The following is a 27,427-nucleotide window of genomic DNA, read 5'->3' as shown; positions in this document are numbered from 1 at the left end:
GCAAATGATGACATCATTTTATTCCTAGAAGCACTCACTTAATGCAATTTAAGATTGCCTTAATTTTTATTGTATGGAGCTTGCAACTGAATAAACTCCCTGGATCTTTTCTAGATGAATTGTTGTCTAAACATGTGCCTCCCCCATCTTGTATTTGTGATTTTTTTAACCTAAATTCAGGGCTTAATCTTTATGTCCCTATTAAATTTCACTTTATTAGATTCTTTTTTCAGCACTAAAATCTAAGATCTCAGAGACTGGCGAAGATGGTATAGTAGAAGAAATAGTATAACCCACCTCTTTTCCACAATTATTCCAACAAAAATTATGGAAGATCACCAAACCAAGTACTGATCAAAATATTCAAGAGAATCCACAGTAGGCCATTTTTCTAACTGAGGTCAGCATAGGAAAATAGCAAAAGGCCTACAGAATACCCAGAGACCAGCCCCATTAGCCAGCATAGAGGGAAGCAACTCCTATAGAGAAGAGGCCAGCAAATCCCACCAACTGCCACCTATGAGGAACATGAGCTAGCCCAGATTGAGCAGCAATGCACCCTGAGAGAGACAAGAGGAGGCATACGCCAGGAAAGTCAAACCGACACCACCACCTCCCTGCCTTCATAGTACAGTGGAGAGAGCCCAGAACTCTGAACCTAAGAGCCTTGAGTACAAAAGTACCCTACAGCCCATCAGTCCTGTTTCCAGACTAGGCATCCCAGTCATTATTTAAGGGAGAAATCACTGTGGGTAAAGGGTCTATCTACTCTCTTAGCTAACACCAACAACAAAACAGCTACCAAAGAGCAGATTAAAAAAAAAAAAAAGCCTGGCAGTGACCACATGTCTGGAACCACAGGTTTCCAGATCAGCTCCTGTAGTCTTCATTCTGGGAAGCAACCCCCTCCAGAGAGATGTCCAGGCAATCGCTTCTGCAGGTAAAGCTGCCACAGCTACTAAACAGCTGGAAAAAAAAGTTTGGGGCAGCAAAATTCTTGGTACAGTCAAAATGGCTCAACATCAGAAACAAATGTGATTTTTATCAGTAGAAATGACATTAAAGATGACAAGATTACCATCTGCTTTGTTGCTACCCACTAAGGACCGTGGAACCTTTCCATCTGACTTGCAGTTGAAACCTTCCATGTGCATTGTCTCCCCCATTAGAATGTTAGCTCCTTGAAAGCAGAAACTGTCTTATGCTCTTACTTTTAATATTTGTATCCCCAGAGCTTAACAGAGTGTTTTGCATATAGAAAGCACTTAATAAATGCTCTTTCATTCATTTATTCATCCAAACTGGTCAGAGGAGGGCAGAACACACACACACACACACACACACACACACACACACACACACACACACAGAGTTTGGTATAGAAATGCATTCAATGCAATAGAAAAACAAGAAAGAATGTGGAGAGAAGAAACTAGGGAATAAGAGGTGAGAGATTTGAAACAAAGACTCACAAAGAATTAAAATAAGAGACTAGAGCAAAATCTGTTATGCTTCAATTGAACTCAAAAAGTAGGAATAGTAATCATGATCTCAGACAAGGTAAAAGCAAAAATAGATTCAGTTAAAAGAAATAAACAGGGACATTATGCTTAAAGGCACCATAGACCATGAATTAATATCAATACTTAACATTTATGCAATGAACAGCATCCTGTCCAAATACTTGATGGAAAAGTTAAACAAATTTCGAGGAGAAATAGACTGTAAAACCATAATAGTGGTTGTAGACATCAATGTACCCCTTTCAAGACCTAAATAAATCTAACAAAAAAAATCTACATTCTAAGTTCTTATCTAGTTCTAGCATCCTATAAGGTCTCTTCTCTCAAACTAGTATCATTGTTGTTGAATAGCAATATCTACTTAAATTTATGTAAAGATTTATGGTTCAAGTTCTATACACACATCATCTTATTTGATCCTCCTAACTCCTCTGTAAGGTTGGTAGGAAGCACAAATATAATCTTAATTTCCATATTAGGAAATTAAAGGTCTACCTCAATTCAGTTAACACTTATTTATTAAATGCCCACTGTGAGCTGAACAGTTTTCTAGGTACTGGAGGAGGCAAAAGGTTTAGCTAAGGTCCAGTATGACCTCATGAAGTTTAAATAGGGAGGGGAAAAAATAATATGGAACTTTACAAAGCACTTTCTCCACAACAATCGTGTTGAAAGAAGCAGTACAAATCATTGTCATCACCATATTACAAATGGAGAAACTGAAGCTCAGAAAAATAACATTCGTCCAAGGTCACACAATTTTAGGTTATCAGATCTAAAATGGGTCTCCTTACTCCTAGGCTACTGCTTTTTCCACATTGTCATACCTGCCTCTCTAAGAGGCATCTGTGGTTAAATATCTGCCCTGCCCTTTTGTGGCCTCAGAACAGATGTAAGCTCTGTGAGCAAGATTCAACGGACTACTTTTATAGTAGGACGGCCAGTGAGGTCAAGAATAAGCTTCTCTCTTCTGCACTGATAAAGGCAGAATTGTGTGGCATAGAGAACATGGAACTCCACCAATGGCACTCTTACTACTCCAAAATCACTACTGAGAACCAAGTATTGATTGACCAAGTAAGCTACCTTTCTTGAAAAGTCACTGACATTGAGTCTTAGTTGTGACCTAGTCAGCATGGCTTAGGGATTCTGGGGAAAGAAGAAAAATTAAGCTGAAAGGGAAAAAGGTAGTATTCTCAGATTCAGAAAAAAGGAGGCTAATGGATTGTCAAAGTCTAAAGGAGCTATCTAAAGACACAGACTAGACTATTCTCCATTCAAATATATAAGACAAGAGACAGAAACAGAAGCTTTCCTGTCACTTCTGCCTTTCACAAACTAATGCAACAGTTGTTTGTTTGTTTTCTTTTCTGAGGCATATTCATACTCATAAGATTGGCAGTTACCACTGTCATGCCAAAGCAGCTGCTGACCCAGGATAGCAGCATAAAATTTCTCTGGTCACTTAAAAAAGCCAGGCACAAAAGCAGGTGCTAGATTCAGAGTCCTTTTCTGGCCATGACAAAGATCACTTCCCTCATTGTCTCCTTCTGGCAGCAATGTCAGATGGAGAGAAGGCTTAAATTACATCTTGTCCCTCTGGTCTGCAAAAAAAGAAAACGAGCATATAATGACAATGTGAAGAAAGAGCTCTTCCCAAGGGATGCCTCTGCAGGGCTGAGGAACAGAGGACAAAGAGGCTCAGGCCTCAGTAGCTGGTCTGAGGAGGACAAGAATGACGACACTAGTGAAAATTTTAAAGTAAAAAGAATCAGAGGAAGGCCTCCAGAACACTGGGGTGTGTCCTCCTTTGGGAAACATGGACAAAATTCTCACAGTCTGAGAAGGCCTGGCGGTGTACCCACAGTAATTAGATCATAGATCTATCAAAGTATCCAGGCAGGGGCCACCAGAAGGAATAATGATATCTGGTAGCCAGGCTCATCTACCCAATCGTACTAAAAAAGCTATGTCAAAACTGCCCTGGAGAAAGGAAATATTGGCAGTGGGCAGGAAGCACACTCCGGCTAAACTTTGTTCCCAATTCCATAGTCTGTGGCTCTTTCAGCAGAATCCTAGATTTTCAAAGGTATTATCTGTGTTGTTTGTTGTTCAGTCATTTTTGACTCTTTTTACCCCATTTGGTGCTTTCTTGGCAAAGGTATTGGAGTGGTTAGCCATTTCCTTCTCCAGCTCATTTTACCGGTAAGGAAATTGAGGCAGAGTTAAGTGATTTGCCTAGGGTCACACAGCTAGTAAGTCACACCCTTAATTTTGTATGTATTTCATGTTGTTTGTTTAGTAAAATATGGAATTTGTGTTGAATTGACCCTTTTACCTGAATTCTAGGACCTTAGGATTTAGAACTCAAATGCAATTTCTAGATCATCTAGCCTTATTTTACAGAAGGGATAATTGAGATAGATGAAGTGAATTGTCTAATGTAACAAAGGTAGCCAGCCTCAAAGCTTATTCCAATACCTTATTCTCATTAGGGATAGTTAACACATTGGAAAACAGTAAGGATTTGAAAAAAATCCTAACTGGCTTGAACACTGGGTTTACTCTAAAACAATGAAATTTAACAGTGGCAAAATTAAATTCTTACATTTGTGTTAAAAAAAAATCAGCTTCATAAGTACAAGACACGGGAGGCATGACTAGATAGCAATAAGTGTGAAAAAGATATGAGGCTAAAGAAAAGAGAAGTTCAGAAGGAAATACAGACAAGCAGGACAGCTTTAAAAGCAATAAGATGAATTTATTAAATATGTTTTTAAAAGTAAGTTGTGTTTTTCTGCTCTACTTTGTATATAGAATGTTTTTTCTTTTGATGTTTGTTATAATCAGAATTTTTTTTAAAAGAAAAGATTTTAAGTGTTTTACTGGACCACAAGTTTAACATGAGTCAAAAATGTAGAAAAAGTAGGCAAGAAAGCTAATGCAATCTTGGGTTGCAACAGGAGAGGAATATCATCCAGGACTGGGGTGGGGAGGCAGTGACAGTACCACCAAATTCTGCACTGGACAGATCATATGAAGAACAATATGGTCAATTCTGGGCAACACACTGTAGGAAGGACTGTTGTTGTTGTTTGTCCTTCATTCAGGAAGAAGACCATGACATCAGGGAGGTGTCACCACAACATGCAAGTGAGTTGGATTTAAGGGCTGTGCAAAATCACCAGCTTCACTTTCTCGTCTGGAGCCCTCTGGGTCAAGTGGTGAGATATAGATCAGGACAACTGGAGATGGCCCAGCTTAGAAAGGATATTGATGAACTGGATAATCATCCAGGATAGGGAAAAGCCTATAGTTCATACCATATGGGAATCAGTTGAAGGAATCTGGGCTTGGAGAAGAGAAGATTCAGGGAAACAGAATGGCTGTCTCCAAGTATCTGAATGAGTGCAGAGTAGAAAAAAAAAATTAGACTTGCCTTATTTGGCCCCAGAGGGTAGAATGAGATTTAATGAATGCAAGTTGCAAGGAGGCAAATTTGGGCTTCATGTAAGAAAAAGCTTTCTAACACATGGAGCTATCCCAAAACGGAATGGTCTATCTTGGGAAGTAATGGATGCCTGCTCACTTCAAATCTTCAAATAACATAGAAATGATGATCATTTGTTGGACATAGTATTGAACTAGTTGGCCTCTTCAGTCCCTTCCAACTTTGATTCCCTGATAATTGCCAGTGCTAAGCAAAGAACATAGTAGGACTCCATGAGTAGCTAAGGCTCCTTGGCCATTTGCAAAATCACAAAATATATTGAAAGCTCATGATGGAAAATGCTATCCACATCCAGAGAAAGAACTATAGAGTCTGAATGCAGATTGAAGCATACTATTTGCTCTTTTTTTCCTTCCATTTTGTTTTGTCTCTTCTTTCTTGTGGTTCCTCTTATGGGTTCTAATTCTTCTTTACAACATGACTAATGTGAAAATATGTTTAATAGGAATGTACATGTAGAGCTTTATCAGATTTCACACCATCTTGGGGAGGGGGATGGGAAAGCAGGGGGAGAAAATTTAAAACTCAAAAGCTTTTGGAAGTGAGTGTTGAAAACTAATAATAAACAAATTAATTTTTAAAAGAAGAAAAATAAATAAATGGAAGAAAAAAAAAAAAAAAAATACTGAAAGCCTAGGATGGTTCACAACTGGGATTTCTGGGAGCTTAAGAGATCAGAGAGAACATCTACCCACCACTGAGAATAAATTACAAGGAAGAAGAAAGGAGAGGGATGAGAGAGAAAAAGACAGAAAGAGAGAGAGACAGAGAAAAAGAGACAGGAAAGACAGGCGGAATAAAAAGGAAGAGGGAGAAGGGAGGGCAAGGGGGCAATTGGGAGTGGGAAAGGGACAGAAAGAAATAAAAAAGAAATGATTGGCCTTGGTCAAGTATCATGATAACAGACCAGCAGCTTTCAGCTTCCCACTAAAATGGTCTCTCTCATGTATCACCACCAAAACACAGGAGTCACTGTTGCAATTTCCAAGCCTACTAAGATGCCTAAAGACTATATGTGGACACAATGGTCAAAGAATTTGAATGGGCAATTTTCAAAGGAAAAAAATCCATGCTATCAATAACCACATAAAAAAACTCCAGATCACTAATAATTTGTTGCTTTCTTTAGTCATTTTTCAGTTATGTCCGACTCTTCATGACCCCATTTGAGATTTTCTTGGCAAAGATACTAAAGTGGTTGGCCATTTCCTTCTCCAGCTCATTTTACAGATGAAGAAACTTAGTTAAACAGGATTAAGTGACTTGCCCAGAGTCCCACAACTAGTAAGTGTCTGAGGCTGGATTTGAACTCGGGTCTTCTTAACTCTAGGCCTGGTACTCCATCCACTGTACCGCCTAGCTGCCCACAATTAGTGAATGGCTAGACAAATTATGATATATGAATGTAATGCAATACTATTGTACCACAAGAAATGACAACATGGGTCCAGAGAAATCTGGGAACACATGCATGGATTGATGCAGAATGAAGTGAGCAGAACTAGAAGAACAATTTAAACAATAAAAACATTAAAAAGAAACTCCAATCAATCAATGCAATAACTACAATTCCAGAGGACCAATGATTAAAAATCACACCCATTGTGAACTGATCAAACCATTCTGGAGAGCAATTTGGAATTACACCCAAAGGGCTATAAATTTGTGCATCAAATACTACTACTAGGTCTATATCCCAAAGAGAGATGGGGGGGGGAGAGAACATACTTATTTGTACAAAAATATTTATAGCAACTCTTTTTGTGGTGGCACAGATTTGGAAACCGAGGAGGTGTTTATCAATTGGGGAATGGCCAAACAAGTTGTGGTATATGACTGTGATGGAATACTATTGTTATAAGAAAGGACAATCAGTATGATTTCAGAAAAAACCCAGAAAGACTTACGTGAGCTGATGCAAAATGAAGTGAGTGGAACCAAGAGAACATCATACATAGTAACAGCACTACTGTATGATGAAGAACCACGAATGACCAGGTATTCTCAGAAATACAATGATCCAAAACAATTCCAAAGGACTCATGATGAAAAATGCTATCCACCTCCAGAGAAAGAACTAATGGAGTCTGAATGCAAATTGAAGCATACTATTTTTCACTTTATTTTTTAAGGATTTTTTTTTGGTCTGTGTTTTCTTTCGCAACATGATTAATATGGAAATATGCTTTGCATGATTGCACATGTATAACCTATATCAAATTGTTCACTGTCTCAGGGAGGCAAAAACAGAGGGAGGGAAAGAATTTGGAACTCAAAATTTTCAAAAATGAATGTTAAAAATTATTTTCATATATAATTGAAGAAAACAAAATATTATTTAAAAAAAAATACTACCCATCCCATCACCTGAAAAAGTGTCAATCAAATCAATATGGAGAATGAGACACACATTTTTGGAAATGATCAATGTGGAATTTGTTTTGCTTGACTATGCATATTTTTTACAAAGGTTTTCTTTTCCTTTTTTCAATGGAGAGTGAATGTGAGAAGAAGAGAAAAAAAATGCTTGTTAATTGAAAAAATAAAAAAGTTTTTTTAAAAATTAATTTTTTAAAAAAAGACCATGGGGAACTCTCATCTAGTTTAGAGGGAATAAAGAGCTCGTCTTTGCCATTTACTTGTGCCCCTCTACCAAGTTTTCTATCAACAAGCTCCTATGCCCTTCCACTTCCGCTAACATTCCTTTGTTGCCTCTGAGCAGAGGAAGGAGGGAAAATAAATGCTTTCAGTAAGGCAAATCCCAGCCACTATAAATAGCACAATGGAATTTTTCTCTGAAGCTGCCTTTTGCTAACAAAGCGGTTACAATCCAAAAAAGAGAGCCCAGTGACAGATGGTATAAGAATAACTTGAATATGGAAGAGTAGGAATGTGGACAGACTTACTTCTTGTAAGTTTGAAGGTTATTCTATATGCCAGGGCATTATCATGTAAGAAGTGTATACAAAGTGTACAATTAAAAGCAAGTCCTATTTGAAGGAAAACAACGGAGCACTGCTCTAGGAACCTAGAGACCTGGATTCCAAATTCAGTTCTGCCATGAAGCCTTTCCTCAGCTGTAATGTGCTTGAGCATTTTACAAAAATCACACATAATACACATAAAACATTTTGAGCAGTTAGTGGGTAGAACAATTATCATTCAGTTACTTAAAAAAATTGTTGAGTAGCTTTTATACATAAACAAATTCTGTGCTCAGAATACACAAAAATGTATAAAACACTGTCCTACATTCACAAAATTTACAATCTGACAGGAGAAACATAAGAGGTAGATAGTAGCATGGTACAGTAGTAGATAAAGAGCTGGCCTCAAAGTCAGGAAGATTAGGCTTCAAGACTTGCTTCTGACACATACTAGTTGTGTGACCGTAGGCAAGTCACAACCTCTCAGTGCTCTAGGCAACTCTCTAAGAACATAATTTGCAAAACAGGTGCCAACCTGCATTAGTAGAAGTTTTCTCGTCCATAAATTCCCTATACCAATGAAATCACAGGTCCAGTTCCTATTGCTCTACCCTACCTATGATTAACTGGTGTTACAAAAACAAGTTAGATGAAATTACATTATAGGAGATGCTTAGTTTTACAGTAACACAGCTTTATCACCATTGGGCTCACTATTTCAACCTATCCTAACACTAAGTTATTGAGCCCCTATCAAAATATTGCTCCCTAACAATTAGTCAGTAGACTCACTTAGCTCTTTGTAAAGGTATTTACTTAAATAGCTACAAAGCAATTCTCCACAAAACCTGGGGTATACTCTCTCACAAATACACTCAAGTGCATGGAGTCATGACATTAACCATGTGACCCTGGACATTAACCTCTAGTTGCCCTACGACTTTTCAACTATATTACACAAGGGCTATCTTGTCAATCTGCCTTGGTAAAAAGAGTTTTCACATAAAGTACCTCATACTGTGAAAATTACAAATTATTCTTATATTTGTACATGTTCATATTTTTAAAGTCCAGACTATAAACTCTAAGAAGGCAGAGACTGTATTTTCTAAATATTATATTCCCTCCAATGCCTACAATAGTAGTTCTGTTCACAGTAGGCATTCAGTAAATATTTGTTGAATTTAATTGGTTTTTAGTTTACAAAATGCTTTCCTTGGGGCAGGTAGGTGGTGCAGTGAATAGAGCACCGGCCCTGGAGGCAGAAGGACCTGAGTTCAAATCCAGCCTCAGAAACATAATACTTCCTAGCTGTGTGACCCTGGGCAAGTCACTTGACCCCAACTGCTCACTTTTTTTAAAAAGTGCTTTCCTCACTAGAATCTTTTTTTTGTTTTTATTTTTTAATTTTTAGGCAGTTGGGTTAAGTGACTTGCCCAGGGTCACACAGCCAGTAAGTGTCAAGTGGTTGGTCTGAGGCCAGTGCTCTATCCACTGTGCCACCTACCTGCCCCCTCCTCACTAGAATTTTATAACAAATGTAGTGAAAATATTTACTACCGTTTTACTAAGTAAAGAGAGGCTTAGAGAACTTAAATGACTAGCCCAAACTCACACATTTAGTTACTGCTGGATGGAGCAGGAAACCATGTGTTCCTAATCCAGAACTGTGAGACCCTTCCAACCCTGAATTTCTCATTCAGATTGTCTAACTAAAGTTCCAGGGGTGGGGAACCTGTGGCCTCCCCTGATTTTACTACACCATGTTGACATGTTAGCTGTTAGAAAAAGTATGTAATGCTTTAATACTTAGATGTAGCATTGCATGGATAAAAGGCTGGATTTGAAGTCAGAAAAATTTAAGTTTATATCCCATCTTTCACAGCCAATAGCACCAGTTTCCTCATGTTAAAAATGAATATCCACACTACCTACTTCACAGAACTGTTGGAAGCCTCAAAATTAGATTAATGTACATAAGGAACTATGCAAATCTTAAAACACTACATGTGACTCAAATTACGTTGTGATTTCATGTGGCTACTCACTTTTCCAACAGATTACAAACCTTCTATAATAATGGCCTCTGAGATCAACCTATACCCAACCAAGGTTATAATGAGGTACACAAGCCATCATCAACCAAGCAATGTCAAAACAATGTTTGATGTCTTTACAGTTGGATTTTGTTAAAATATTATTGTGAAATTACATTAATCAAGGTAGCCTTATTTTATTATTTTATGCAGGGCAGACTACAACCCAAAGATCAGTGTGTGGTAAGTATAATGAGTGAAACTAGTGAAGCTAAGATTATCTGGCTACAGCAGTAAAGGAAAATTCACAGGTCATATAGAGTTATCAGTCATAAAGATAACCATGTGTTAATTAGATTATACCCTCCACAACTGAAATATGAGGTTGGATTTGGAGCTAGAGGACATCTCAGTTTGAATCCTGGCTCTACCATTTATTACCTCTATGTCCTCTTTGGGTCTCGCGCATCATTTGAAAAATGGGGGGTTAGACTAGATTGCCACTTAGGTCCTTTCCAGTTCTAAATCTATAATCCTATATATATAATCTATAATAAGGAAAGAAGGAAAGAAGGAAAGAAGGAAGGAAGGAAAGGAAGGAAGGAAAGGAAGGAAAGGAAGGAAAGGAAGGAAGGAAGGAAGGAAGGAAGGAAGGAAGGAAGGAAGGAAGGAAGGAAGGAAGGAAGGAAGGAAGGAAGGAAGGAAGGGAAGGAAGGAAGGAAGGAAGGAAGGAAAGGAAGGAAGGAAGGAAGGAAGGAAGGAAGGAAGGAAGGAAGGAAGAAGGAAGGAAGGAAGGAAGGAAGGAAGGAAGGAAGGAAGGAAGGAAGGAAGGAAGGAAGGAAGGAAGGAAGGAAGGAAGGAAGGAAGGAAGGAAGGAAGGAAGGAAGGAAGGAAGGAAGGAAGGAAGGAAGGAAGGAAGGAAGGAAGGAAAGGAAGGAAGGAAGAAAGAAAGACACACAATTATGAAAGACTTAAGAAGCCTGATCAATGCCACAAATAACAATGACCCCAGAAAACCAATGATGAATTCCACTGCCCATCTTTTGGCAGGTGATGGACTAGAGGTGTGGAAGGATATACAGATAAATATATATCTAGACATATATTTTTTCAGACATGGCCAACATACTCTGTTCAAAAACACTAATGTTGGGGGGGTTTTTTGTGAGGCAATTGGGGGTTAAGTGACTTGCTCAAGGTCACACAGGTAGTAAGTGTCAAGTGTCTGAGGTCACATTTGAACTCAGGTCCTCCTGACTCCAAGGCTGGAGCTCTATCCACTGCACCACCTAGCTGCCCCCAAAATTTATTTTTATTGAAAACTTGATAGACATCAACAAACATCATTTCCATACATAGAACAGAAAAACAGGGCTTATATATATGACACTGAGAATTTCTACAATATAATATACATGGTAACATGGTAGTTATAATTCTGTTGTGTATTTTTAAATGTTTCATTGGTGGTGTTCATTTTTTTTTTTGCATTACAATCACTACTTCTCTCCTTTTTTCTAGGGAAAAAAGATCACTCCCTTATAGCAAATAAATATAGTCAAGAAAAACAAATCAATACGTTGGAGTCATCCTTTGAAAATTACTAAATTTTACATTTCTTCTGAACCAAGCATACCAATACAAAGCACATACCCTAGGCAGGTAAAAAAATAAATGGAAAGATCATTATGGGAAGAACCCCTATATCAGTGTGTGTGTGTGTGTGTGTGTGTGTGTGTGTGTGTGTGTGTAAGAATTGGAAGCAAAATGACTGCCCTTCAATTGGGAAATGCTAAATAAATTGTAGCATATAAATTTACTGGAAAATTATTGTGCTATAAGAAAATGACAAATACAAAGCACATAGAAAAACTTAGGAAGGCTTGTCTGAATTAATGCAGAGAGAAGCAAACAGAACCAAGAGTACAATTTACATGATGGCCACAAAAATGTAAAGGAAAAGATTCCAAAACTAGCAGTGACCAATGGCAATTTCAAAGGACTCACGGTGAAGCATGCCTTCTCAGCAGAAAGGTAGGAGCCTATAGGTATCCGGTATCTAATGAGGTACAGATTTTCAGATATGGCCAATGTGTTGATTTGTTGTTACAAGAGAGGGTTCTATTGGGGGCTGGACAGAGTCATTAGAAAGTGACAGTGATGTGTGGGGAAAAAGAACAAAACCAAAGAGTATCAAAAAAAGGTAAACTATTAAATAAGGAGTCAGACTAGATGACCTCAAAGTTCCTTTCCAACTCTTAAATATCTACAATCCTCTCCAAAACAATTATGGGAACCCTGAGCCTGGTTCGACCACTGGTTTAATTTGCAGTCTTCTCAATGACTGGACCTAGCTGGTATAAGAGATGGACTAGGGATGCCATTCCTAATACTTGCCCTTCTCTGGGCCTGTAAGTCTTTCCCTTCAATAGCCAAGTGACTTCAGGGACAAGCATACACATACATACAAGCACACCAACTGACACACAGTCTCCACACAAGGTGGAACTGGGTAATCAGGAGACAAACTATCAATTCCCTTTTTCTCATGTGCAGACAGGGAATTTGGATCTAAACCTTACTTCACTGGGGCAGGAATATCAAAACAGCCCGACTATTCCCTAAAGTTTTAGTCTCCCATCCAATCCATTATCCCAGCATCCACAGACCAGTATATGCAGCAGCAGAGATTTGCATTCTCTCACTCAGAACTCTAAAAAAGCCAGACCAGAGATCTGATACAAAGGCAGTGGGTGGCTGGTTGCTTTAGTTGACTCCCTATGTTTTGATCCCTGCTCCTTCCAGTTCCCAAAGTCTCATCCATAACAAATATATTAGGGAGTGTAACAGCAAGAGCACTGGCTTTGGAGTTAGAGGACCCAGGTCAAATCCCCAGCTCTGTTTCCTCTGTGAGCCTGGGCAATTCACTTTTTTTTAGCCTCAATTTCCTTATCTGTAAAATGAAATGATTGGGCTAGATGACCTCTAAAGTTCCTCCAGGTTTGAGATCTTAGGCTTCTGTGATCCTAAGTTAAATTAGTAGGAACAGCCTGGAAGCTGCTTGAATTTTATCAATGATTGAATAGGAATCAGTGTGGCTCTCCATTCCATTCTCTTTCCTACATTTAGAGTGAGTTTTGCCCTGCTGTGTAATAATGACAAAGTAACTCTAAATGTCATTTAATGCAACTCTAGTTCACCCTCCCCTGGTCACCTGACTTCCTTAGCTCACAAACACTTTATTGTCTCTAAAAAGTAGGTCACTGCCTTGTGGATCAAGCTGCTGGAGGGACTGAGCCCAGCTCAGCAGGACCCACTGCTCCAACAGGCTTGGGAAGGCCCAAACCGTGTCTAGGAGACCGAAACCAATCAACAGAATATGATGCCAGGAGTTCTCTTGGTGCTCAAGGCAATAACCTGCTTGATGCCATTCAAAGCAGGTGGTTCTGCAGGTTGGAGGACAAAAGGAATTTATGGTGTAGGACTATATAGCTCACAGAAGGACTCAGGAACTTAAATGGTAACTGAAGTGGAAGGGAGAAATTTAAATCTTAACCAACTCTGATGGCTAATGATGGCTAATGATCTTCCTGAGAGAATGGAACAGGAGCTGAAAACTCAGAATACTGAACACTTCCTCACTGTCCATGTGATCCCTTCTGCAAGATACCAGGCATTGTTCAACCATAAATGGAGCTGCCCGGCCTTCTCTTCCCTCTTTCCTCAACCATTTCTCCAAGATACTCAAAATAACCACTATTTTCCTACCAGGAGCTGGGGGTGCCTTCTCAGCATAGTGACCAGCCCCTCCAATCTTCCTGGTACACAAAGAGAAATGCATTTGGTACAGAATATATCTGGTTCTGGAACTAAACTCCCTATCCAGCTAAGTGCCAAGGATTCCAGGGTGGGGAAAGAGTCACTCCAGCTGGCTTTGGCTGAACACAGGATATTGCTTCAAGATCTCAAGTTTATATCAAGGAGGGGGAAGCCAGGGAGGTGCAAGGAGAGAAAGCTGATGGCTTCTGGAATAGCTACTAGAAAGCCAGCTGTTTGGCTGGCTCTGGAATCTAAAGACTTTACAACCCAGCAACTGCCTTTCTCAGCAAGAATCAAAAGCATGTGAACCAGCTGTCAAGGATGAAGCAAACCAGGCTACGGAGCTTCCGCTAGAACCTAGCAATAAAACAGACCTGGTGCCTATTGTTGCCCATATAGACTTCACGAAGCAAGGGCACAACCTGCCATGAATAGCACACGTCAGACCATACACCCTACCCACTAGGGGTAAGTCAGGAAGGGAAGAAACAAGAAGAAATGGAACCATTCTTTGTTATGTAGCAGATACAGCCTGACAGTTCTGATCACTGCACACATTTCCTTTCTCTATTTCAGTTTTTCTTACTGGATTTAGAGTCAGAAGACTTGGTGTTTAAACACAGATTCCATTCCTAACTGCCTCTGTGATCTTAGGCAAGTTATAAGTTTCCTTGTCTGTGAAATGAGAGGGTTGATTTCTTAACATTCTTTCCAGCCAAAACCATGATTCCTATGGAAAATGGTTAACATGTCAACCTTACTGGTAATTAATTTTTTGATGATTCATGCCCTTTTCTTGCTCTCCTCCCCTCGTGCCCTGTTTTCTATTATCTGAATTTCTATAAGCACCTGTAAATCAAAACCACACTTCCTCACACAAAACAGAACACTTAATTTTATAGAGAGATATAGACACTGATATCTCCTTCTCTCTCTCTCTTTTCCCCCTTCTCCATGTCTTTCTATACTGTTTAATACAGTTGTTCTACTGGACCTAAATCCAGTATTCCTGATGAAACAATGAGTGCCTCAAAGGACATGTACCATGTCTTATATGCCTTTTGTATCCAAACTGAATTATTTGATTATTCATTAGCATTTCCACCAGAGAGATGGGCACAGAAGACACGGCCACTGTGTTTCCTATACATACCTCTGTCTTTGGTAGAGAGAGAACCCACACTGACAAAATCCCAGAACTGCTGAAGTCTTAGCACTGAAAGATTAAGGGACTGAAGACCATGTCATGTGACAACTAGTTGGAAGAACTAGGGCTATTTAGCTCAATGTAAATACTCAGGCAGGAAATGATAACAGTCTTTAAGTACCTGGAGGGCTATCATGGGGAAACAGATTAGACTTGCTTTGTTTTAGAAGTAGACATAAATTCAATATAAAGAAAAACTAACAACTAAAGTTGTCCAAAAGAAAAAGATTGTCTCTCAGAGTAATGAATTCCTCTATCAATAACAGTCATTAAAAGACTATATAACCACTTTTTTTCATTACATATATACATATACATACACACATATCACCCACACTAACACAGCTCACAAGACTTAGAGCTGGAAAAATCTTAAAAATCATCTAATCTATGCTCCTCATTTTGAATACAGGAAACTAAAACCTAGAGATGTTTGCTCCTACTTTCCCAAGTTAGAAAGCAGTAGAGACAGTATTAAATTCAGAGTCTTCTGATTATATGTCCAGTGAACAGAGGGCCATCTTCAGATGATCTCTATCTGGCCACTGGACCCAGATGGCTCCAGAGGAGAAAGTGAGGCTGGTGACTTTGCACAGCCCTCCCTCACTTAAATCCAATTCACTTGCATGTCATGGCATCACCTCCCTGATGTCATGGTCCTCTTCGAGAACAAAGGACAAACAACAATAACCAATGTTCCTGTTCAGGTACAGCTTGGACTAAAACGATTTCCTGGATCCTTTCCAATTCTCTGATTCTCTGAAGCACCTCTGATGATGAAGGCAAGCCCAAGGGAGGGTACCTCTCACCGTACAGAACAAAGGATGCATTCCATACCCTTATTATGACCACTTTGGCTGGCATACAGTAAGCAGCTTCCACTTCACTCAACACAGTACCCTACAATTGTCTAGAACAGCCTGTTACACAGACGACAGGCTGAGTTTGATAAGGGGAGCCGTGACCGGCCTGTGGAGTGTGGACAACAGAGAAGAAAGGAGACAGAATTGGTGAGAGATGTTTCTAGGGCCTGCCACTGCCACAGGGTAGTGACTCTCTGGGAGCAAATTCATAAGCCCTCTCCACTGGCAGATGTGTACTGGAAAGAGATTTCTACTTTCATCTGGGCCATCCCCAAACTCTCAGGACATGTTCACACAAGCTGCCATGACAAGGAGAAACTGGCAGAACGGAGTGGAGCCAACATGGCAGAGTAGCAAGAAGCAATACAGCAAGCTCCCAAACACCCCCTCCCCCCCAAAAAAAACCTCCAGAGATCTATTAATGCACTAGGCCAAATTCTAATGGGGAAATCCAAGAAAAAGTCCAATTTTTCCAGCCAAGGTCACAATAAGGACACAGATAGTGACGCCTGCAGACACTAGGGATATCTGGCTGGAAGAGGCTATGCACCGGGGCAAGAAGAAGTGCTAGACCCACACTGGGCACCAAAACAGGAATGGTTGCTATCTGGCAACTCTGTCACTCTCCCTACCTGGATAGGTCCAGGTCATAGACTAAGAGCAGACCTTCACCTAGGGAGTGTCCTTCTGAAGTAAGGAGCTGCCAAAGGTCCTAGATCATGTGCTAAGAGAGGAGAAAGCTCAGAAGTGAGTTGCAAAAGGAGTCTCAGTTCCAGCCTCCAAGCCCAAGTTTCAGCCTACAGAGGAATAACCAGGACAGGGATCCTAGACCACAGGGGAACCTACAGTTCAACAGAGCTTTCCAGTTGGCTAACAGGAGCTGAGTCTATCAGCATCTGCTATTGCTCAGACCCAAACCCAGGGCAGGAACTTGTAGAGCTCAGACCAAGGAGCAACAGTCAGACTTGGCCCCAGATCAGACCACTTTGAGAGCACTAAAAGCTTGCAGGTCTCCAACTTAAGAAAATAACCACAGTAGCCCAGATATTCCCTCCAGAGGTACATAGAGCCTATATCTAATATCAAATCTGAAGTCAGGAAGCAGGCTGGAAGAATGAGAAAAAAAAAATCTCACCATAAAAAACTATTGTGGTAACAGGGAAGTTTAAGACACAAGCTCAGAGGAGAATTACTCCAAAACATCTGCAAGCAAAGCGTCAAAGAAAAACACAGCTTGGGCACAAATTCAACTAGAATTTCTAGAAGAGGTGAAGCAAGAGTTTAAAAAAATGTTTTTGTCAATGAAACGAGAATGCTGGAGGAAAAAAATCAGAAAAGAAATAAAAGCTATGAAAGTGAAAATTGGAAAAGGAATGAATAGTCTGGCACAAGAGGTAAAAAACCTGGCCGAAGCAACAAACTCTCTGAAAATTAGAATGGATCCAATAGAAGCCAATGACTCAACGAGATAAGAAATAATAAAGGAAAGTCAAAAGACTGGAAAAAAAATAAGAAAATGTAATTAATCTCAGAGGCAAACTAGCAGGGACAGACACCCCGTGGAGCTGGGGCCCATCATCTCATAAGGCTGTTATTACAGCAGCCAAAGTGGGTCAGATAACACAATCAGAACCTAGTGTGATGGACCTAGGCCTTGGATATGGAATTAGCTGCCTGACTTCCTACTTTTACTCTATCCTTTTCCTCCAAATTCCTTCTGCAGGCAAGGAATCCAAGCTGTTGCCAACACAAAATTAGAAAGTGGAGTTAGTTTCCAACACCAGAAAACCAAGGTTAGAAATCATTGCAAGTCAGAGCACAAACCCAAAAAAGTACTGTGGAAAGGTAACCCTTAACATTCTAGTCTCACTACTTAAGCTATGGGGTTGTACTTCTACAGAGTCCCTGATGACGTCAGAGCACTTAACACATTCTTATTTAGCCTGGTAACACCACAGCAAAGAAGGAAAAGGAGCTTGTGCAGCTGGCAGAGTAATAAAACCTAAAGACTGTCTATAAATCAATGTTGACTGTCAGGTGGGAAACCAGAGGCAGGGTATAAAGGACATCTTAACCACCAAGTCAGAAATCTGAAAGTAAGCCCAAGAGAACTGAGGCAAGAGTTCTTCTAATAGCACGGTAAGGGCTACATACTCCCTAACCCTAGGCCTCAATTCTCAATTGAGATGGAGCAGGAACAAGCCAGACTGGATGGGCAGCTATTGACTGAGTTCTGAACACAAACTGTGCACTGTTCCATGCTAGGGATAAAGAGCCAAATCCCTCCTCCACAGAAAGAAATTAGTAGAATCTGCTATTAGTGGACTAGGAGTTACAGAGGACAACTGGATTTCAGTCTCAGTTCAATACAGGTCTGTCAGTGCTCAGGGAGGCCCAAAGAGGGCAAAGGCTCCACAGGAGAAACCAGTCACATTCAATTTTTTTTAAAGGTACAGTGTTCAGAAAGTGTCCAACTTGGAGTACTGAAACTTAAGTTTGAATTTCAGCTCTGCAACTTACTATGTGACCTTGGGCAAATCACTTAACTTCTCTGGGCCTCAGTTTCCTCAACTGAGGAATAAAATAAAAGAGGGTCTACACTAAATGACCTCTAAGGCCCACCTCAACTCTAAATCTATGATTCTATGAGTATAATGAACAAATACCTTTTTGTAGTTTCTGAAGGTTTACAAAGTGCTTTCCTCACAACAATCACAGGGTACAAGTAATTATTATCATTTTATAGATTAGGAAAGTGAAGGTCAGAGAGTCTAAGTAGTCCTAACCCAGGTCTCCTTAGTACAAGTTCAGCTCTCTCTTCACTATAACACGCTGCAAATGATGGCTTTTCCTCCACTAAGGACTAATAGTCTGCCATCTGACTTGGAAAAGAGAATAGTACAAAGCAGTAGCAAGAGCAGGTTCCGCTACAAACTAGGTCTATCTTGAGGGCTTCAGTTTACTGGCCTTGAGAAAGGGACAGACAGCATGGGGAAATTTTCCTGCCAAGAATAACTAGACATACATAGGCTTAATAAAAACTATGCTATCCTGTCCCCCATATAATCAACAGACAACAACAGACAACTTTGCTGCCTGCCCAACCATACCACTCCCAATGGGACAAGGATGTTCGGATTTACGTGTGTGCTCTGAGCTCCTCAAATGAAACACATCCCCTTAGTGGACAAAATCAACACTGCCCGCCTTCCCCACCGTCTGGATCAGTTTATATTCCCATGCCTTTCTGCCACTGAAGAAAAATATTATCAAACCGGAAATGAAAAAAAGATCTCTTTCAACTAGGAGAATTGAGGTGGGGGAAAAAATCACATTGCTCCATAGGCTGGCTGACAGGAAATCAGCTGATCATGATCTAAGCCAGGCCCCAGGAAAATGAAAGTCTTGTTCTCAGTGTAGGGAGGTGTGCAAATGTCTCCCTGGATCCTCCCAGGTCTCAGCCCCACCCTGAGCCTCCTCATACCTGCCTGCTCACGCCGAAGAATGCCTAAGTATTTAGTGGCCACAACAGAGAAAGGAAGAGAACAGATACCCTAGTCCAAAATGAGCCTATTTCCATGCCCCATGCATTCCCTGTTGATAGGCACAAGCCAGTGCACCTGGAAGTCCCAAGAGACATTTGTCAAGAGCCACGTGGCCTCTTGATGCAGATCCTGCATCCACCTCACAGGAACCTGTAGATAGGTATGAAGTTGGAGGGAAAACAGGTGCTGGGCTTTTGTTTGTTCCTTATTTTACAAACATCCATCATCCCAGTAACTCTGTATCTCCAAAATGCTTGACTAGTAGCTGCTTAATACTTTCTTTTTACCCTCAATCTAATTAATCTCTGGGGTTCTGTTCAGTGTTTAAATCCCAGTTCTGTTGTTTACTGGTTGTATGATCCTAAGCAAACAAATCATAACTTCTCTGGGGCTCAGTTGTAAAGTGATGGGGCTCACTCTATCTATCAAATCTCTTCCAGTTCAATAACCTATGACCATCATGAGGGGAACAGATCAAGGATTTTATCTTCTTTCTCCAAAGAGGAAAACCAAAGAACAGAATATTTAGGCAACTTGTCCAAGGTGACATAAATTTTAACACATTTAGTGGCAACTGAACTAGCACACAGGACTTCCAGCTGCTTCTTCTGCTAAAACAGTTGCAAATCACACGGTTTTCAAAAGCATCAGCTAGTAAAAGTTCCTACTAGCAGCACCACTACACCTACCAAGTCTGTTCTCTTCCCCCTCCTCACCATCTCTCCACTTGCAATGGTAATAATCTTTCACCGGGACAGACAAACATGTTTAGAGTTCAGCTCTTCAAGCACAAATTCTCACAAAAACCAACCATAACATAACTTGAGAGTCTATCTTCAATTGCTTCCAAGGCCACTTCCTGCTTTTCACTAGATCTGATTTCTTATGGCAAGTGCATATTTCCATAGCTGATCTGGAGGGCCATCCCAGTATTGAAAGAGATTTTTACCCAATCCAGGTAAGTGAATAATGAAATTTTTATAGCTGGAAGAAACCTCAAGGAACTCTAGTTCAACCTACTCATGCTACACAGCAGGAAACTGAGGTTCAGAGAACTGAAATGATTTGCCCAAGGTCACACAGGTAACAAAGCCAATTACATACAGCACAGGTGTGATTCTAATGTTCTTTCCTCTACACCAGGCTGTTTCACTTTCTCAGCTATTGCCACCAAAGAGATCTGCCCTATCTGGTGAAAGGAGCTGTCAGGCTGCCTATCAAAAGGCTTCACATCCTTCGTTCCCATCCTAAATGCTCCAGTTAATGCCAACAGTAATTCCAGGACCATACACAGGTATGACGTGTGGTAACAAGAACACCACCATAAAGGGACAGACTACTGAGGTCAGCTCTTCATGACAGCTCCAAGGGAACCCCACCCAGGAAAATTCATACCCTTCTACTAGAGAGAAACAATAAGATTAGTGTCCTCTCCTTCCTACTCTCATCCACCAATCTTCCCCAGAGCCAAAGATCAGGACAATGTGGGTGGATTTATTCCAGTAAGGAGAAAATGACTAAAACCTAGCCAGCCCTAGCCAGCCTATATTATGGTATCCACCTGAGGAAAAGAGAAAAAGAGGTTTCCTTTTTGGGCCTAAGTCCTCTCTGGGCCTCCAAGCAAAAGAAAGAAATGATGTAAGCCTATCTATGTACCTATCAGTCAATGGGAGAGCCAGGGAAATCATAGTTCCCATTTCTATAAAGCTTTACAACTAATTTACTAAGTGCTTTCTTCAAAACAACCCCAAGAGAAAGGTAGTACAAATATTATCATTATTTGCTTTTTGAGGAGGAGAAAACAACTTCAGAACAGATAAGTGATTTGCGCATGGTCACAGCAAATGAGTGGCAGAAAAAGAACCTGAGCCCAGTTCTTTCCACTTCAAGTTCTCCACCCTGGAAAAAAAATCTACCAGGAAACACTAGAATCTTTGTGTCAAAAAACTGTAATATTCTCTCTTCTAAGGAGTATAAAAGAAGTCATCCCCATAGAAGAACTTTAAAACTAATCTGCTCACTGGGAAATAAGATATACAAGCAATGAGGTATAGAAATCTATCTTACTCTACAGGAAAATAAAAGGAGAAGGGGATAAGAGAAGCAGGGGAGATAGAAGGGAGGGCAGATTAGGTAGGGGAAGGGGTATTCAAAATGCACAACGTCTTGGTGTGGGAAAGGGACGAGATGGTGAGAAAATTTGAAACTCAAAATCTTGTGGAAGTGAATGTTGAAAACTAAAAATAAATTAAAATTAAAATTAAAAAAAAAACAACTGATCTGCTCCATCCTTCTCTCTCTGCCTTCCTCACTCCAGAAAAGGTACCTACCTATTTCCCAGACCTGGGCAGCCCCAGGCATGAGCTCCTCCTATCTCCTTTGCTCTCTTGGCTCCCTAGACCAGCAATAGTTGGGAATGCTGCTGACTTCCCAAAGAGATTGAGGGGTAAAGACAAGGGAAGGTGGGAACAAGAGGATTACACCACTCCAGCAGCAACCCCTGCTGGTAGCTCAAAGAGAGAGCTGGAGAAGGCCAGTCAACCTCTAAGTTCCAGTTTAGCAGAGAAATGGTGGATATGTACATATCCTCATGATCTCTAGCCAGAACCAACCAATCCCTTTATGAAGATCCCATAATTGCCCAGAATTTCCTAATCTTTACCTAGGATTTTTCTCAGGAATAAACTGCAAGAGAAAGCAAGGTGTCTGGGTGGTATAACTTTACCACAGAGGCAAAAACCACTACTAATAACTAGTTAGCACCAGAGAATCTGGTTTAACCAATTGGCCCAGCATAACAATGCATCATCTTCCTTCCAGCCCTCTGAACTAAGTGACTTTAATAAGTCTGTCCCCCTGAAGCCCTGTGGAAGGAATCGTAGAATTCTAGAACCAGAAGACCATCTAGTCTAGCTGTTACCTGAAGGATGAATCCCATCTAACACATACCCACCACCATGGAGGCCTGAAGACCTGCAATAACAGGGAGAGTCCATTGCATTTGTTAGACAACCGGGCTTGAAATTACCTCCTTATATTTAGCAAAAAATTGCCTACTTATAAGTCCCTCCCCACTCCTATTCTCCTTTTGGGGCCAACAAGTGTGATCCTACTTCCACGTGACAACCCTTCAATACCTGATGATAGCTTATTATGTCCACCCACCATACATTTCTTCTTTTCTAATCCAAATACACCGAATTTCTTTCATAAGATTTTTTTATGACATGGTTTTTCTAATATTCTCAACCCACTCTGGTAGCTCTCCTATGGAGATACTTCAGTTTGCCAGTGTCCCTTCTAAAATTCAGTGGTCATAATGAGGCACAATATTTCAGAGATTTACAATGCATTCTCTCCTTAATCCCTTCTTTGGAGAATCCCAGGCTTCCTTCAAAGCACAGGCCAGCTACCACCTCTTATATGAGTCCTTTCCTAATACCCCCAATCTACAGTTTTCTCTTCCCTTTTGAAATTACTTTGCGCTGCCTTGTAAATATTTTTCTTTTTTTCACTTATCTGGGTATATGCTGCAACTCCCTCAGGAGAATGTAAACTCCTAGAGGGAAAGGACTGTTTCGTTTTTGTCTTTGCACCACTGCTCATCATCCTGCCTATAATACCCAAGCACATAGTGAGTGCTTAATAAATAGCTGATCCTCATTATTTACAGATGCCCTATTTGTGAATTCTCCTACTTACAAAAATATATTTGTAATCTGAAAATCAATACAAAACCCAGCAAAAAATCTGAGTCTCCTGAGTCATCCAATGTGCACATTCTCAGATGTGGTCAAACAAGGCAACACTCTGCCTTCTTATTTCAGTTCTTACGCTGCAAGCAACTGTCCTTTTCAAGGTCTATTTAATGCCATGTTTTTAACATTTGTATGCTTGCTGTTGGTGAAGTTACTGTTTTTAAAATGGTCCCCAAGCACAGTGCTAAATGCACGCTGGTGTTTCTAAGCATAAGAAGGTTACAAAGTGCTTTACAGGGAAAATATGTCTCAAGCATGAGTTATAATACTGTTGGCTGTGAGTTCAATGTTAATGAATCAACAATATAGTGAATCTAAAAAAAAAAGGAAGAGGAAATTCACCAATCTGTACCTAAGACCACTCCATAAAGTGCTAAAGTAAATGTGACCAAAGTCTAGTAGGAACCCAACCCTTTATTTCCCCTAGGGCAATGATTCAGTATTCCGTAATTCAGTGTTCATGCTGACTTTATAGAACATAACTACCACAAATGACTGGCTTCCTTCAGGTCCCAGCTAAATTCCCACCTTCTGCAAGAAACCTTTCTGGGTCCTCCTTAATTTTAGTGTCTTCCCCCTGAGATTATCCCCAGTGTATCCTGTCTATATCTTGTTTATCCATAGATGTTCAAACATCATCTCCTCCATTAGAGTGTATGTTCCTCAAGGGCAGGGACTGTGCTTGCCTTTCTTTGCATCCCCACCACGTGGTAGACACTTAATAAATGCCAGCTGACTGACTGAAATGCAATGTAGGATCCTATACTTCATTCTCCTTTCACTTCTTTCTTCTGTACTGTCCCTCTCTCATTCCCAAGGGAGGGGATTGTCTTTCCCATGCACCACAGAAGGAAATATAACTTGTTATACTGGAATTATATATGCTGCTGTCACTCTTCATGGCCCTCACCTCATTAAGGTAGGCAGCCAGAAGTGACCTCCACCTCCTGAATTTGGCAGGATCCCTTACAAGCACCTGATCTTCAAGAAGAAGCAGGGCATGAAGTAGACACACAATCACAAAATTAGAACCACAGAATCTCAGAGATGGGCATCTGAAGTATTACCAGGATTACCCGGTGAGGAGACAGAGGAAAAAATTTTATAATGCAGGTGATACACCTTCCCCACCCACCCCCGAAAAGCATCAAAAACCTGTAAGATCCAGTCTGAGACAGTGGGAAAGAGCATCTGACTGGGAATCAAAGGGAAGTTAAGTACTAGGTCTGACTCTGCCCCTATGTTATCTTAGGCAAGTCTTTAAAATCTCTAGGCCTCTGTTTCCTTCTCTGCAAAAGGAAAAGTTGGATCAGCTGATCTCTTTGATCCCTTCCAAGTCTAAAACTCAATGACTTCATGACACAGATATTGTAAGAAACTACTGTGGGAATCTCTTGGTTGGCAGTAGGGAGGAGATGCTACAGGAGTAGGAACTCTTACAAAAGGATAAAGGATGGCAAACAGTACTATTCAAAGAGCAAACCCATTCCAAGAGTGACAGATAGCCCAGCCCACTGTGGAGAAGAGAGAAGAAGGCCACTCACTGAAACAACATCCCAAAAGCACTATTCCTGGCCACATACTCCATAGTCTAGTCAAACTGTCCTTTGTTTCTTATATACAAAATCCCATGCTTAAAATGAACCCCTTCCTCAATTTCACCTTTTAGAATCCCCAGTGTTCTTCAAAGTTCAGCTCAAGCACCACTCTCTGCATGAAGCCTTTTCCTATTCTCCCCCATAGTACCACTTCACCAAAATTATCTTGTATTTACTTTGCATATATATTATATGTACTTTCATGTGTTGTTTCTCTTAGTAAGCTCCTTGAGGGCAGGGATTGTTTCATTTTTGTCTTTGTATTATCTAGCAGAGAACCTGGCATATAGTAAGTTTTCAATAAATCCTTATTAATTGATATACCTGATTGAACTAAAGATTGCAAAATCATCGAGACAACGGATGAAGTTATATTCCCTTGTATCCCCACCAAGACTATCTGTTTTGGCAACATCAGACTTTAACTCAACAAAGGCCCTCTAGGCTTCCCCTGACTACATCTCAAAAAAAAAATTGTTCTTTAACCTCTTAATGATGCACTCAAAGAAGAAAAAGTATCTACCGAGAACCCTGGTTTTCAGTATGTGCTTTCAGAAACCAAAAAGTTTTCAGAAATGTGCTTGAAATGACATTGTTATGCATGTTTTCTTTTCAAAGTCCATTAATTCTTTTTTTCCTGGTTGTGAAGGATTTTTATTTATTTTAATTCAATTTTATTTTATTTTCGGTTCGAAATTTTCTCTCTCCTTCCTTTCCCCTCCCATTAAAACAAAATCCATTACAAGTATGTATAGTCATGCCAAACAAATTCCCACATTAGTCATATCCAAAAAATAATAAAGAGGAAGGAAGGAAGAAAAGAAAACATGCTTCAATATGAGTCCACACTGAAGTGAGTCCATCCACTCTCTATCTGGAGGTGACTAGCATGTTCCACCATTATATGATTTGGAATTTTGGTTGGACACTGTATTGATCAGATTTACTAAGTCTTTCAAAGTTCATTGTCTTTACAATATTGTTACAATAGCATAAACTGTTCTCCTCGTTCTGCTCACTTCACAAAGCCCATCATTTCTCATAAAACTGTCTTCTAATAGAGACAGCTGCTAACAGGAAAACAAAATCAGATGCAGCTAGAATCAATACTTCCCCCTTCCTCTAGCATAAAAGTCTTTAGTCATCTGACACATGGGGTTGGACTCAATAGTCCAGGAGTCCTTCTTTGTTAATTCCCTAGAAGTGGGTTTTCCCAGATACCCAAGGGTCTTCCCCTAGTCATGGCTCCAGCAGCCTGTCAGATTAAAAGGCCCTTAACTCCTTGAGGAAGAAAGAAGCTCCCAAATGATCCTGTGTTTATCTTCTACTTCTGCTGCCTCTCCTCTCCAGGGCTCCAAGGCTTAGCTCCTTCCTTCTTAACTTAGGCTAAGCAAGCTAACTAAGAGGCAGCTACTTCTGAGATGATTAGTTTAGGTTGTCATAGGGAGGCAACAGATATAGGTATGGTGCCAGTTCAAAACCCATATTCCTAACCATGACATACCAGATATCTCACACTGGAAAAGTGGAAAGTATATCTCTAAACTGAAAAGTAAACTCAGATTCTTTACTCCTGTAGTAAAAGATTCCCCAACCATTTCTCCCAAGAGAACTGGGTGTGATCCCATACCTTGTCCCCACCCCCACCCACTAGACATCTGGGTAACAAGGATAATTAACACCCTGCCTACCTATGAATGAAACTCCTTTGGAGTTTCAGTTGGGCTCAGTCCTCTCCCTCTAAAACAAAGCAAAAGAATGTGGGGGACCACCCTGCACTCTTGTGTTCAGGAGTGATGTTGCACACACACCAGAAATACTCACAACAAAGAAGGGTGTGATATGATTATCTTTCTATAGGTTTCCAGGATCCCTTGGGGTAAGAGGCAATGCTACAGTTTGAATAAGTTCCGCTTTAAATATAAAGGTGGGGTACAGGTTTCAGGGGAATGGTTTAGGATAATAAAATCGGTATCTATAAAATAAGATCTACGTAATTTAGAGTTGAAAGGGAACTTAGAGATCATTTAGTTTGAACACTTCATTCTATAGGTCAGGATACTGAGGTCTGAGAGGCCAAGCAACTCACCTAAATTGGCTAAAGTAGTAAGTAAGAGACACCCAACCTCCACCTAGCTCTGATGTTGTATGTGTGAAAGAGACAGATACTTCATGGGAAGTTCATATGCTGGGCTTCCTAACACCCAAACAAAACATAACCCCGAAACAAAAGAAAGCCTCCAATTCAATGCCAAGGTTCTGACAGTTATCTAATAATGCTTCCTAGAAGAAACACTAACCCTGTCTTCATAGTATTTTGTCATAAACCTAAGAAGGACCTGATTAGACTGTCTGGTCCAGTCTCCTATTTCCAAGTGAATGAATGACTAGGCCCATTCTAAGAGAGAAGGTTGTCTATTTTCTTCTTGAAAATCTCCAAGAGCAAAAATTATACCACCCTCTCTCAGGAAAATACATTCCATTTTTTTATTACCAACAAAATCTCCCTTGATTTTATAAGCCCATTTCTTCTTATTTATACAAACAGCTCCATTCCTTTCATCATTCAGTAGCCATTTATAAAGTACCTAAAATTTAACAATCTACTTCAACAGATATTAAGTACCTACTATGTACAAG

At 40.2% G+C, this 27,427-nt stretch overlaps 1 protein-coding gene across 1 annotated transcript in view; it reads right to left on the bottom strand.

The window, feature by feature from the left end:
* The window catches only part of MACF1 (microtubule actin crosslinking factor 1), a 370,629-nt gene that overhangs the window by 324,575 nt on the left and 18,627 nt on the right, over window positions 1-27,427 (bottom strand).

The sequence above is a fragment of the Phascolarctos cinereus genome, unplaced genomic scaffold (genome assembly GCF_003287225.1).
Source record: "Phascolarctos cinereus isolate Bilbo 61053 unplaced genomic scaffold, phaCin_HiC Scaffold_726;HRSCAF=1367, whole genome shotgun sequence".
Taxonomy (NCBI): domain Eukaryota; kingdom Metazoa; phylum Chordata; class Mammalia; order Diprotodontia; family Phascolarctidae; genus Phascolarctos; species Phascolarctos cinereus.
The sequence above is the reverse complement of the archived record's forward strand: the minus strand, read 5'-3'. Positions and strand labels throughout refer to the sequence as shown.